Source organism: Mauremys mutica, chromosome 4, assembly GCF_020497125.1.
Source record: "Mauremys mutica isolate MM-2020 ecotype Southern chromosome 4, ASM2049712v1, whole genome shotgun sequence".
Classification (NCBI taxonomy): domain Eukaryota; kingdom Metazoa; phylum Chordata; order Testudines; family Geoemydidae; genus Mauremys; species Mauremys mutica.
In genome coordinates, this window is record NC_059075.1 from 11,711,072 (window position 1) to 11,726,073 (window position 15,002).

A 15,002-nucleotide genomic window follows, 5' to 3' on the forward strand; every position below is an offset into this window, starting at 1 on the left:
GGAAACACCACAAACAGGATTCATAACACAAACCATGAGCAAAAGACCCACCCCCAAGTAAGTTTGGCAGTATCCTTTTCCCCTCAGGGTCTTAAGTCCAACCACCCAAAAGGTCACCCCAAAGTCCGAAAGTCCAACACCCCAAAGTCTCTGTCCCTGGTCAGTGCAGCCCCAGAGTTCAAAAGTTTATCTGCAGAGTTTTACCATCCCCCAAGCTGGGTGGAAATGGGGAGTGGGAGAGAAAGGGGCACATGGGGTGTTAAGGGGCACCTTACGTGGTCTGAGGCCAACTGCCCCGCCTCTCCGTGGGGTTCTGCTGCAGCCTTCTCCACGTACTGCTCCGCTCCACTCCACTCACCGTCCCGTGAGCCGCTCCAGCCATCCCACAAACTGCTCCACTCTGCCCCGCTTCACTTCACTCGCCGTCCCATGGGCCTCTCCAACCATCCCACAAACTGCTCTGCTCTGCCAGCCGCTTAGCAATATATCTTCAGGCTCCAGCACTCAGTGAGCTCAGCTCTTAGCAATTTTAGCTCTTTAGTGATTTCAGCTTGTAGTAGGGGAGCCCCAGTGCTGGTGCACCATTGGCCCAAAGTGAATTCAGCACAGCAGTCTATAACTAGACTCCTAATGGAATCAAAATTAACTCTGATATTCCACAGTGGAGAGAGGAGGTGGTGCAATTGGTGTTTCAGGCCCTCAAAAGGGGCCCATACCACCAGGTACAAATGCCTGTCCCCAGCCTCTCTCAATTCACTGGGTTTTGGAACCCATGTCCCTTGTCTAGTGAGTACTACTTAGTTGATGGTGAGTCCCTCTGTCATAAAACAGTTCCACTGGCCCTGATTCACATAATCAGGGCAACAACACTTTATTCTTCATCCCCAATAACAGAGAAACTGGGGATCCCACAGCAGCCAAAGTGACCATTTGGGCAGCTGTGGGCTAATGCTAGGTGGGGTGGCTGCGCCTATGCAAACAAGACCAGCCCCTGAAGTTCTTTTGCACAACTCGCCACGATTAACCACCAGATGTCAGGGTAAAGCTCATCCAGACTCTGCTTACAATAGATTCTAGGGCTGAAAGGGACCTCGAGAAGTCATCGAGTCCAGTTCCCTGCCCTCATGGCAGGACCAAATACTGTCTAGACCATCCCTGATAGACATTTATCTAACCTACTCTTAAATATCTCCAGAGATGGAGATTCCACAACCTCCCTAATCAGTTTATTACAGTGTTTAACCACCCTAACAGTTAGGAACTTTTTCCTAATGTCCAACCTAAACCTCCCTTGCTGCAGTTTAAGCCCATTGCTTCTTGTTCTACACTTAGAGGCTAAGATGAACAAGTTTTCTCCCTCCTCCTTATGACACCCTTTTAGATACCTGAAAACAGCTATCATGTCCCCTCTGTCTTCTCTTTTCCAAACTAAACAAACCCAATTCTTTCAGCCTTCCTTCATAGGTCATGTTCTCAAGACCTTCAATCATTCTTGTTGCTCTTCTCTGGACCCTCTCCAATTTCTCCACTTCTTTCTTGAAATGTGGTGCCCAGAACTGGACACAATATTCCAGTTGAAGCCTAACCAGTGCAGAGTAGAGCGGAAGAATGACTTCTCGTGTCTTGCTCACAACACATAAAAGCCCCGCCTCTCCGTGGAGTGAAGCGGGGCAGAGCGGAGCAGTTTGTGGGATGGCTGGAGCGGCTCACGGGACGGTGAGTGGAGTGGAGCGGTACGTGGAGAAGGCTGCAGCAGAACCCCACGGAGAGGCGGGGCAGTTGGCCTCAGACCACGTAAGGTGCCCCTTAACACCCCATGTGCCCCTTTCTCTCCCACTCCCCATTTCCACCCAGCTTGGGGGATGGTAAAACTCTGCAGATAAACTTTTGAACTCTGGGGCTGCACTGACCAGGGACAGAGACTTTGGGGTGTTGGACTTTCGGACTTTGGGGTGACCTTTTGGGTGGTTGGACTTAAGACCCTGAGGGGAAAAGGATACTGCCAAACTTACTTGGGGGTGGGTCTGTTAATGCATCCCAGAATCACGTTTGCTTTTTTTGCAACAGCATCACACTGTTGACTCATATTTAGCTTGTGGTCCATTATAACCCCTAGATCCCTTTCTGCCATACTCCTTCCTAGACAGTCTCTTCCCATTCTGTAGGAAGGAACAATCAGTTTCATACATAAGTGGAGCACTTTGCATTTGTCTTTATTAAACTTCATCCTGTTTACCTCAGACCATTTCTCCAGATCATTTTGAATTATGACCCTATCCTCCAAAGCAGTTGCAATCCCTCCCAGTTTGGTATCATCTGCAAACTTAATAAGCGTACTTTCTATGCCAATATCGAAGTTGTTGATGAAGATATTGAACAGAACCAGTCCCAAAACAGACCCCCTGTGGAACCCTACTTGTTATACCTTTCCAGCAGGATTGGGAACCATTAATAACTACTCTCTGAGTATGGTTATCCAGCCAGTTATGCACCCACCTTATAGTAGCCCCATCTAAGTTGTATTTGCCTAGTTTATTGATAAGAATATCATGAGAGACCTTATCAAATGCCTTACTAAAGTCTAGGTATACCACATCCACCGCTTCTCCCTTATCCACAAGACTCGTTATCCTATCAAAGAAAGTTATCCGATTGGTTTGACATTATTTGTTCTTTACAAATCCATGCTGGCTATTCCCTATTATCTAGGTATATGCAGTGCCAATCACCATGGCTTAAAGGATGCCTTGGCAAGGGTGCCAGAATCAGGCTCTATACAAGTATTTGCAAATAGATATCATCAGTATTTTTTAATAGATTTATAGATTCTAAGGCCAGAAGGTACCATTGTGATCTGACCTCCTGCATAACACAGGCCTGAGAACTGCCCCAAAATAATTCCTGTTTGAACTAGACCAGACCTTTCCAATGTTAAAGTAGTCCTATACTTCCTATAGTAACCATGGCAGAGTGCAAGGGAATGCTGCAGGGAGGGAGGTAAATGTGCTGATTTGTCTTGGGTAAAGCTGGCAATATTCTAAGGGCCACCACTAATCACACTTCATGTCCACCACGTACGTGTGGCTTTGGTAACAACCTAGAACAGGAGTTCTGCGCCTGCGGTTTGCAATATACAGTGGGTCACAACCACTCTACCTTTCTCAGCTATGTGGGAGGAGGGCCCAGGGTGTGGTGTTGTGGTATGAAAGAGTTCAGAACCATTGACCTAGAAGGCCACATTTTAAGCTTCCTAGAGAAGACAGCTTGTAGGAATCACAAAGTTGTTTTAGACACTTAATAAGCTACTTTGTCCAGTTGTACAATGATTAGCCCGGTTCTGCCCCCACTTACTCATGCACTGCTCCCTCACTTCAATGGGTGTTGCGGAGTAGCAGCCGAGGACCGAAGTGGGTGCACTGTACCCGACAACCCCAAGCGGTTCTTGAACAACTCCAGGAGAGGTAGGTGCATCAAGGCAAGTTCCAACCTGGACTCTGGTGCTTGGTGGAAGAGGGCCTGGGGTCCTTCTCCCCAGCCCACTCTTGAGTTCCCCTTGTAGAGAGCGGTGTGCTTGGGGGCGGGGGACCAGAATTGTTCACTCCATGCACCACTACTAAGGAGGAGCTGGGATTAGCAGGAGGAAGACATAGTGTCATGACCCCACAGTCAGCCCTGCACCTGGCACAGAGCAGGCTGGGCATCCCAGGAGAAGCAAGCTACCCCATCCTAATGGATGCTGGTTTCTTGTTCCTGCTTGGAAGAGGGCTGGTGTGAAATACTATTTTAAAGAGGCACTCCTGGAAGACACTAAGGGCTGGATGGCGCCTGGCCCAGTCCCTGCCTCTCCCTTTCTATTCTCCACAATTGAATGCCCTGCACTTTCCCAGGACACAAAGGGCTGGATGGCCCCACTCCCAGAACTGGTACTACTCGAGCACTTGCTAGGGGGTTCAGGTCTCCACAACACTTTCTGTCTCTGATAGGCATGAGCTGGCCTCCACTGTGATCTTGTCTTTTCCACAGCGTATTACACTGCAGCACGCAATGGAAAGCTACCCACTTTTTAAACAATTATATGTACTTAATAGATTTCCAGTGCTGTACGGCAACCAGCGTTCTGAAGTTAAAATTTACAATCGATTTTTTCCCCCTCCAAAGTACAAAAAAAGACAGCAGCCTTTATGATGGACTCATCCCATTTCAAAGACATTTTCCATTATGCAAACATTTAACCATCCACTAATAAACTTCTAGTCATTCTACATTTGCATAAAATAAACATGGCATAGAGATTGTTTTAGGAAAAAAACTTCTGCAAACAGGAGTTTATAATGGAGTCATTGACAAGCCTTAGCTATAGCAACACTGCCACGGGATTGTGTGTAAAGCATAATGCAATTTCAAGCATTTCACGCCCTCTCTCTCAGACAAGAGCAATATATTAACACCAGGAAGGGGCCAATGGTACAAGCCTTTGCAAATAAAATTTTGAAAAATCAGCTGTAATTGCATTTGCAAAACAACTCGGGAGCCATATTCCAAAACATAAGGAGCCCTTCTAGACTTACATCACAGCAGAATTTGCTTTTGGATAACAAAAGAGACTAGAAAGAATGGAACAAAACTGGTACAAAAATGTCTGCATTTACTGTTTATAACTCTAGTTGCAGATTTCAATTTGAAAAGGATCAGCATCCCTGGCTGAGAAAACATGAGCTTTGGCCATCTGGTTCTGCTCCAGTTATGAATAGGCGATTGGTTTTATGTATAGGAGGTAATGTTTAGATAGGTGCTTTGGTCCTGCTTGTGTGCTTTACATTTTTATGTCTGCATTGTCACTGCTGTGAGAAAGACCTAAGATCACTTGGAACAAAAGGGAGACAGGCTTTGTCTCCCTCACCCAAAGTACATTAGTTCATGACCTCATGTTTATGCAAGCAGCAGAGCAGGGAAATATGCCTCACTCTGCCTAAATCCAACATAATTTTACCTCGACAGCTCGTGAGTTGAAGGCCAAAGCGTTTCAAAAGTGACTAGTGATTTTGGTTGCCTCACTTGTGGGCACCCGACTCGTGACACCTGAAAATGGCCTGATTTTAGAGGGCGGGTGCTTGGCACTGTCTGAAAATCAGGCCCCTCTGAGGCATCCAAAAACTGAGGTGCTCAAAATCATTAGCCACTTCTGAAAACATTGGCCGAATGATCGACAATTAACAAAAGCTTTCCTTCCGGTGCTTTATGTAACTGAAGTATTTCTAATCTCTTCACTCAGGCTTTTCCCTGCTTGTTATAAACACTGGAAATTGTAACCCGGATAAAGTCAAAGTGCATGTTGATATACATGTATTGATATTTCAGATTTAAGGCAAAGAGATTCAAATATTAACTACAGCTCTCAAGCCACATCTAGTATCCATTTCCTTGCACTGATTTTATTGTATATGGATAATCATCAAAAAGGATTCACCTATCAGGCATATTACACAGTACCCGCGAGCTCCAGCCGTTATCTATCTAAAATTCTTATATGACCCCATCATAGTGCATCTGAGCACCCCACAGCCATTAATGTACTGAGACTGAGGAGCAAGGGAAGACTGTTACCTCCATTTTGTAGATGGAGCTGAGGCAGAGAGAAACTAAATGACTTGCCCAAGGCTACCCAGGAAGCCTGTAGCAGAGAAGAGATTCAAACATGAATCTCCTGAGTTGCAGGATAGAGCCACAGCCAATGGACCCGCTTCCTCCACTTATGGCGGGGACTGTTGATTGTGGTGCAGCAGTCAGTCCCTGTACTTAATGGTGATGATGCATAAATAGCAGTCAAAGTCATTTAGCCCCATATCCTGCCCCCTGCATGTATCTCACTGCTTAAGCTGAACCCTGGGATCTCCTCAAAGGACTGGGGAAAGAGCACTTCTCTCCTGAGGGGAGCCATGCTCTGGCTGCTATCCCAGTCTCAGAACTGGAGTAGCTCCTGCACCCCGTGTGCCTTGTCTCTGTGGGGGCAGTAACTGGTTGATCCACACCAACCCCTTGGCCCTTCTCTGGCTCACTTCTAAATTCCCCCTTTGTCACGGTGCTCACAAGCAGAGCTGGATTGTGGCCTGCCGCACAGCCCTGCATGCAGTCCAGACTGCCTGCTTCACCCTGTCACGAGCAGGCGGAGCCCTGCCCGCAGCACAGCCTGTTCTGTGACTCAATGCCTGATCCACGCCCTCAAGGCGTCTGTTACGGCCCCAGCTGGAGAACGTTGCCTCTTTACCTCAAGCTGTAGCAGCTCATGCTTTTAACTCTGGAGATCCCCAATGCAATCCTTGATGTGTCAGCCAAGATGGCAGCCATCACACTAAGTAGTTTTAATACTGCATTTTGATGGCAGTAACATGGCAATCACTTTTAACTGGCCTTGGCCACCAGCCAGAGGTGCTGGAACAATTTGTGCAGTGGGGGTGCTGAGAGCCATTGAACCAAACTCTGAACCCTCTATGTAATCACTTCAAGCCCAGGGAGTGCAGCAGCACCCCCAATTCTAGCACCTATAGCGCCAGCCATGAAAAAATATGAACACGAGCTTCCGATATGAGGTTAGATGCTACTGGGCTGGACAGGTGCACTGCAGCGACCCTGGGTGTACCTTTTGTTGTACCTCTGCCAAACCATAGTCAGAAGGCTCACCCCACATTCTCCCCCCATTTTCTATGGCCTCCAATACACTTCTACAACGGCCATCAGGTCACATACACTTTCTCGTGCCCTACACTGAGCCCTCCCTTGGCTGTTTCTGCGGGAAAGAGACTTGGGGGCGGGGGAATTCTGTAGAGTCTCCAACAGAGTTTCGTCTGATTCGGGCGCCATTGGGATGGGGAAGGAATATTGCTCCCTTGTGGGACAGCCAGCAGCTCTGCCCCACAACCAGTGGATCCTAGGGAAACTGCAGGAGGGCAGCGCCATCTGCACAGACACCCTGCCTTTCCATGCCAGCTCTGGAGACCCCGTCCTCCCCAGCTCTCTAACAGTGCTGCTGCAATGGAACTGGCTGCCAGAGCTTTCCCAAAATGCCAATTCCTCTGGAGTGGGTATAACCGGGGCACAATCAAACCAGCTCTGATGGGCTGAATAACTGATGGCAACTTGCCTGCCAGTGCACAGTGCAAGGGGACTCGGAGCCTGCGAGGGGAAGCCAATGAACTACCCTATGGGGGAGAAATTGCAGCGACCAAACAGCTGGCAATTATCTGTCTTTCAACTGGCACCTAGCTCACTGTTACTGTATCTGCCCCAGGAGAGGAGCAAAGGTTCCCCCCAGCCTGATAGAATTTAGCTTTACCGTGGCTATGGATACCCTCCCCCCCTTGGGTCAGGGCTAGTCGACGGTCCAGCGTTGATTCTGTGATTAATATAATTTCCAAAAGCACCTCTGTCACCCTTCATTAATCTGCAGCTCACAGGAGTATGTTGTATATTATACTTGCTATCCAATGGTTAGTGGAAATATGGATAACACTGTAAGATCCTGCTCCAGAGCTCATTGAAGTCAATGGAAAGATCTCCATTGACTCCAATGGGCTTTGGATCAGGCCCCAAGTCTCTCAAGGGAGGCTTTGTTGCCTGAATATCATTAATACGACAGCTCCATGAAATGCACCGTTTATAGATCCGTTGAGATTGGCTGGCCACTCAGCAGCCAGTTGCTAGACTATCAATATGAGACACTTACATTTCACTGGTTGTTTTAGGCTGAGCATGAGTTGCAAGATGACAGGCTAAAGGGCCGTTATCAGTTCTTTTTATGTTGTTGGAATACAAAAGAGATGAATGGTACAAAAGAGAAAAAAAATTCAAACAGAGACAAAAACAGACGTAGCAAACAAATGCAAAGAAAGGGAATGCTAGGTGTGGGTATTAGATATAATTGCAGACTAAAGCAGTGTAGTTATGAATCTCACTCCCCTTCTAGGAAAATCACCACAAAGAACTTGCAAGTGCAAATCACATTGCACGTGCAGCAGATTTTAAAAGCGAAAGCTGTTCCGAGCAGCAAGCTCTGTTTTCAGTGGAAAGGATCGCAAATCCTGCTAGCTGTTCCAACTCATCCCAACCAGGCTAAGAGCCAAACCCTGAATTCCTTACTCAGTCAGAACTCCCATTGGCTTTCAGGGCACTCAATACAGCTTTCCAACAGGATGGCATTTTCTTTTAGTGAGCAATGGATGCTTATACATCATACAGATGTCAATAGCCACATCCACTGATTGATGCTGTCAGGCACAATCCACTCTACGCCAGCAAGTGCTCTGAGCACCGTATTCACATGGCAATCACTACTCAAATTAACACAGGCTGCTTCTCCACTCTCCTCGCTGCCTATAGGAATCAGCTGTTCACTGAGTTTTAGTCCTATCTTTAGTCACACTGATTGTCTATAGGCCTGATCCTGCAAACACATACTCATGTGATTAACTCCTTACTCATGTGAGTAATCCTATTGCAAGCAGCGTAGCAACTGGTGTAAGAGCTAGTCTTGTGAGCAGAAGCAGGATTGGGCCCCAGAGTTGTGTTAATGATTTTAATGTAACAATTAAAAAAATAACTTGTATATAAGAAAGTCACTGCACTCCCTGTCATTCAGCAGCCAGTTGCTAGACTATCACATGTATGTAGCTTATTTCAAGGGCCAGGTCCCTCCGGTCAGACTCCAGTTGATTTTGATGAGAGTTACTGCAATAAATAAACAGATCAGGGTTAAGGTCTCTTTTACCTGGAAAGGGTTAACAAGCTCAGTAACCTGAGAAACACCTGACCAGAGGACCAATCAAGGGACAGGATAATTTCAAATCTCTGTGGAGGGAAGCCTTTGTCTGTGTTCCTTGTTTGCTCTGTTCTCTCTTTGGATCTAAGAGAGACCAGACATGTCTCCAAGTTCTCCTGGAGTAGTTCCTACTATCCAATAGTGAGTATTAATTAGAAAGGCGGATTAGTCTTATAATTTGATTTCTACATTTGCAATTGTGTGTTTTGCTATAGAATTTCTTTAATTCTGTACTGTTATTGCTTTTACTGAGAAAGAAAGGAGGGGGGATTCTCTCCAGAGATTGATAAGTTTAGACCCTGTGTATTGTTCCATCTTGGTATTACAGAGACAGTTACTTTCTTTTTATTCTTTAATAAATCTTTTCTGTTAAGGACTTGGTTGATCTTTCCTTGGGTGAATTCTCAGGGAAAGGGGAGGAGGGAGGAGGAAGGCATCCCTCTGTAGTTGAATCCCGGTATCTCTCCTAGGAAAAGGGAGGGGGGAGGAAGCAGGGGAGAATGGTTTACTTCTCCTAGGTGTAAGAACTCCATGGATTTGGGGCTCTTGGGATCCCCAAGGATTTTGGGGAAGGACTGTGTCCCAATACACGTACATTATTGGGTGGTGGCAGCTTTTACCAGACCTAAACTAGGATTTTAGTTTAGAGGAGTCCATGCAGGTCCCCATTTTGGAACCCAACAGCTCTAAGTGGGGGCTGAGAGTTACATGTACAGATTGACTGTAGGATCTGGATCTCTTCATATTTTTTACCATATCTCTCAAAGTCAATCTCTACATAACCGGTTACATACGCAGAAGTGCTCTCCCATTCACCAGCTGAGATCTTATGACCTAAGATCACAATCCGGCCCCGGCCGGTGCTGCTATGCACATCAGGGATGGTGCATCATGGGTCTTCTGCTCTAAGAATTTTGCAAGCCAGCACAGGATTCCACAGAGTAGGTGGAGTAAAGATCCCCCACAGCTAGACTAGCATGCTGATGACTGCAGTTTACTCGCTAGGTGCTTGATCCAAAGCCCAGTGAAGCTAATTACTTTTATGGTCTTTGGCTTAGGGCCTAGATGGCTGACAGCTACACACTTCCTCAGAAGATAGGAAGATCACCCTATCTGGAAGACCACAACTTTCAATGAGGGGTGAAGGCTGGCTCGCATTAAGCACCAGGGAAATATTGTGCCCTGTTATTTGCACATGGACGGGATAAAGTTAAAAACTCTTTCGCACCCTCAAACATATTGGAGCGACAGAGGACAGGGTTGAGCCCCTGCTATGTAGCATCCTACAGAGTTAAAGAAACTGTCACAGAGTGAATATCAGAATGAGATAGAGGAGCTTGGGGGAGCATTGTGGAAATGGAACCACCAAAATCTGATCAAATTTAGCAATTTATTACTCCAGTTCCTGGACAGGGCCTATCTACAAATCACTGCACCTCTGGATGTTCCCAAATTGCCAGAGAATCAGGATCACATAGAATTCCTACTGCTGTGAACAAAAGCAGTAAATACAGCCAAGTGAGTCATTCTGTGCCGTAAACATGAATGTTCAAGCGCTCATTCTACTCAAAAGTGGTGTTGCATGCTCTTCGGCCAGGTTGCCAGGATGGACAAAAACATGCCAGTACACCGTGCTCTCAAATTCTGCATTGATGCCAAAGGGGTGCACGCTCTGACCCTACCTAGCACCACCCATGGAGTCACGCCACAGATTCATGGATTTGCAAGACTGAGCCAGATTTGGGAACTTGACTACACGATGCCTGGTGCGACGCCATCAACAGGGCTGGCAGAAACAGTCCTCACAGACGATGCATGGTTGATGGTGATGAAATGCATTAGGCATTTGATTGTAAATTAAAGCAAGGTAAACACAGTCATTGTGTCATAAACCAAAGGGCAGCTATTGGCAGTCTCAGCAGTGAGGCTGGGAAATGACCAGAGGCAGAATGACCTTCTCAGTGCCAGAGGCTGTCCTACTAGGTTGGGTTTGGGAGCGGGAGTTAAGCGGGGAGGGACGATCACTGTTCCCATTACCCAGGGCTCTGTACCACTCACCAGCACTCAGACCCCAGTTCTGCAAGGTACTTACTATAATGGTCAGAGGAGGGAGGTTCTGGAACAGGCTTCCAATTGGAGTTGTGGGGGCAAACCACCTAACTAGCATTCCAATGGAAGTTGATAAATTTACCAATGGGGTTATGTGATGGGGTTGCAGTGATTCTTTCCAGTTCTATGGACCTGAAGCACATGCCTAACTTCAAACAAGTCCCTCTGAAGTCAATGGCAGTATTCATGTGCTTAAATACTTTGCTGAATCAAGGCCTGTAAACCCAGCACTGTGTGGCTCAGTGCTGCTGCAAGGAATTGTGTACCTCTCTATATTGTGCTCAAAAAGACAACTATGTTTTTGATGCCATCAGGCAAATGTATTGTAACCTAGTGATAAGCTTCCCAGCCCTGGATTATAGAAATGAACCTAGTTAATGGCACTGATGAAACATTTCCTGCTCCATGCCATTCATCCATGCTATTGTTCAGGACATACTATAATACCTCCTTGGAGATACAGTGCTGCTGCTGAAGGCCTTGCAACCTGATTGTGTCCATTCTGGCTTTCAGAAGTATTACATGAGCAGCTGCTGAATGGATGGCCGTTATGATTCTTTGGGACTGGCTTAGACCACGGCAAAATCGTGAGTTTTTCAGATGCACAGTCAATCCGTGTTGCACACTGGATACTAGGGGTCTGTTCCTGAAGTCACTGAAGGCAAGAGCAAAACTCCCACTGATTTCAATGGTGCAGCATTGTAAGCTATTAAATTCCATACAGTTCTGTGTATGTTATCCAATAAATGACAACCCCAAGATTTTAAAAATCATGGATCAGGTCCCCAAAAAAACATGAGACTGTCTTAGAAATCATAAGATTTGTAAAAGAATCAAATGGGGTTCTTTTTATATGCTTTCTGGGGTTTGAAACTTTAGGATTCATGTTTCCAAGCCTTAACCTGCAACCATAAGGGCTAGAAAGTTACTTGGAAAAAAAAATAAAGCTGGTTCTGATGTGATCGCATGACTCCAGGAACTGGGGGTTCAAGAAAAATACCAATTGTGAGAATTGCAATAAAATAAAAAGAGTTGGCAGCACTTCTATGAGGGGGGCACTGAATTTTATTTTAATATGCAAGTATATGATTATATTACATGGTTTCCTGAGATAGCAGAGGGCTGCACTTGATGACCCAGTCCTATGTTCCTATGAAATAATTATAAGGTAAGAAATACTAACCTCTGGCGCAGATAAGAATCCAAGAATGCTCCAAAAATATGAAATCTGTGTGTGGAAATCCTTTCTTTGATTTTAATAGCTGGTGCTAAACACTTTCACAGACATGACAGTTAAGTCAGCCAATGCCAAATGTATTTTTAGTATCTCGGCACCACCTAAGGTTACACCAAGCTTCAGTTTTGACAAAGGGACCACAAAAATCTCAGCTATTAGAGACTCATCAAGATGCACATTTTAAAGGGGTAAGCAAGAAAAAAAAAGGGAGAGAGAGAGAGAGAGAGATGCTTAAACAGTAGGAAAATAGATCTAAGCAGAATTGTAGAGCTCTTATTTAAGCCACACTTTGGGTATGTCTACACTGCACTAAAACCCCCACGGCTGGCCCAGGTTAGCTGACTCTGGGACAGGGGGAGGGTCTCAGTACCCAGCTCCCGCCTGATCCCAAGTGTCTACACTGCAATGTTATAGCCCTGCAGCCCAACCCTATGAGTCCGACTCATCTGCCATGGGCCTGCTGCCAGTGTTTTATTGTAGAGCAGACAAACCCTTTGATTCCTGTGCTCAGAGCCTCCCTTAGGCTGACTCAGCTCTGCTGTCCTAATCCTGAATCAGCAGGGCTGACTGTCAGCCTCCAGTCTTCACTAACACCCTGTGAAGGGTGCAGAGCAAGAAACTCATGGGTGACACGTCCACAAGGTGACCCTAAGCAGTGATGACAGAACTATCCATAGACCCCACTCAGCCAGTGAGAACCCACACAAGCAATCAGCCATCTAAGATGTCCCATTGAAATCAGTGGGATGACCACTTTTGTAATAATTATTGGCCAAAGTGAGGGTCTGTGGGATCAGGCTCCAAAAGTCCTCCGGCTTCTGGCAAACTATCATTGGGCGTCTCACCAGGGCACAGTCTGGGAGCCTTTGCTTTAAGTGTGCCTGCAATTCAAAGGTTTATCACATTTAGAGAGATTATTAATATTCGCAAGGCAATTCAGTAGCGCATCGGCAGCAGAATACAGAGTGAGTATATGCTAGAAAGACAGTCTCTTGCATCAATGGGAATAAATCCGTTTTATTAATTTCCAACATACTGTACTGAATCGAGACATCATAATAAAATCGGAAGCCCAGCACATAAGTTATTTGTCAGGGAAAACTTCTTAGCTGTAATTGAATGTCAAATAATTATTTGCTTCCCTGAAGTTTTATTAACGAAGCCAGCATGAGTGAAATAAGCTGTCTGCATTTCCTACTTCTGTAATTATGAAGTGCCTCTTCTTTATCAGATGAGAACCTCTGTGTTGAAAAAACTTCTGTTCTATGCTTGTCATGCTGACAGTAGCGTATGTCAGTGCTATGATAAATCCCTTCCCATACTTGCATATATTTTAAAGACAACAATTAATTAGATAGCTGAGAGCATTCTTTAGTACCTTAATAAAAAGAGAGTATCAGACGAGAAGAACCCAATGGCTGGCTAGCTCCATGGGACAAGTATATGTACGCTTCACAGCACCTTACTGTAGAAGAGTTTGGGAGAGTGCTGCAAGCTTGCAACTTCTCATGTGCCACTCGCACAGTCCCTAGATGGCACTGCAGAGTCATTTTCATTCTGACCAGGGGAAATGTAAACTTTCTACATTTAAAGTTATCACATTGGTGACGTAACATTGTCCAGTGATAGAACATCATCACCAATGCGGCATAATGGTTACAAATGGTCACAATAACCTTTAAATGGTTTGGCTAGTTTTCAAAAGAGTCGAGTGATTTACGGTGTCTCCAGTTGGGCACCAAAGGGGCCCTGATTCACAGAAATCACGGAGCACTCACCCTCTACAAATCAGTTGGGCATCCAAATCACTTTTGAAGGTGGATTTTTGTTCCTCTCTTTCCCTTCTATTCTCTCTCTAAACAGTTGCATCGCCTAATCACAACTGAACCAAGGAACGTTTTCTGTTGAACGGGGCAATGAAAGAAATGCACCATGAACAGAGAATGAAAACTGGAAGGAGGAATATTTAGCAGCAGGTGAGAATCACCAAGTGACCATCCATTTATTTTGCATCCAGAGGACATGAAGCATCCAGGAATTGTTCTTAGAAATATCCATGGGTTTTATAAAATGGAAGATTCTAGACACCGAAGTAAAGACTAGGTAAAAGACTGGGGAATCAAGCCCTTACAATGTAAAGGGAACTGGAACAGACTGTGTTGTGTCTTGATTTGGCTTCAAGGAATTAAGAATTGAGTCCAGTATACTATGCTGTATCTTTTAGGAAGGGATCCAAGCCACAACATTCTGATCCAAACTTCCACAAAGGTTGGAGATGTTTGGATGAAGGTTTTTGGTTTAGGTTGAGTGCTACTCTCTTTATTGCCAGAATTGATGGCCTTGGTTAGTCGAGATAGGGTTGTTTTTAAAAATTGATCTGATGCCAGGGGAAGCTTACCTATGTAAAAATTCAAGCTATGTTTACCTAGTAATGAAAAAATAAGGGGCCAGATTCTCAGATGGTGGAAATCAACATTGCTCTGTTGAAGTCAATGGAGGAAGTTAGAGGTCAGAGTCAGTGGAGCTAAAAAGGATCCGCACTGAAAGACCCTTTCGCCCATGTGAAGCAATGGATTTCTGCATGGCTGTAAGAGCCTGCCCATGCTGACCTGACTGCAGGATCCATTTTACTTTACATAGGCAGCACCACAGAATCCCGACTTGGACTTACACCCTGGGACATGACCAAGGCCCTGATCCTGGAAACAGGTACATAGGAGCATAACTTTTACTCGCACAAGTAGCCCCATTGAAGTCGATGGTGCTTCAGTGTGTGCAGGATTGGGGGTCTCACTGAGTCATGTGAGATTAATCCTCCTGCCTTTTCCTGCATGTGAACTGCAG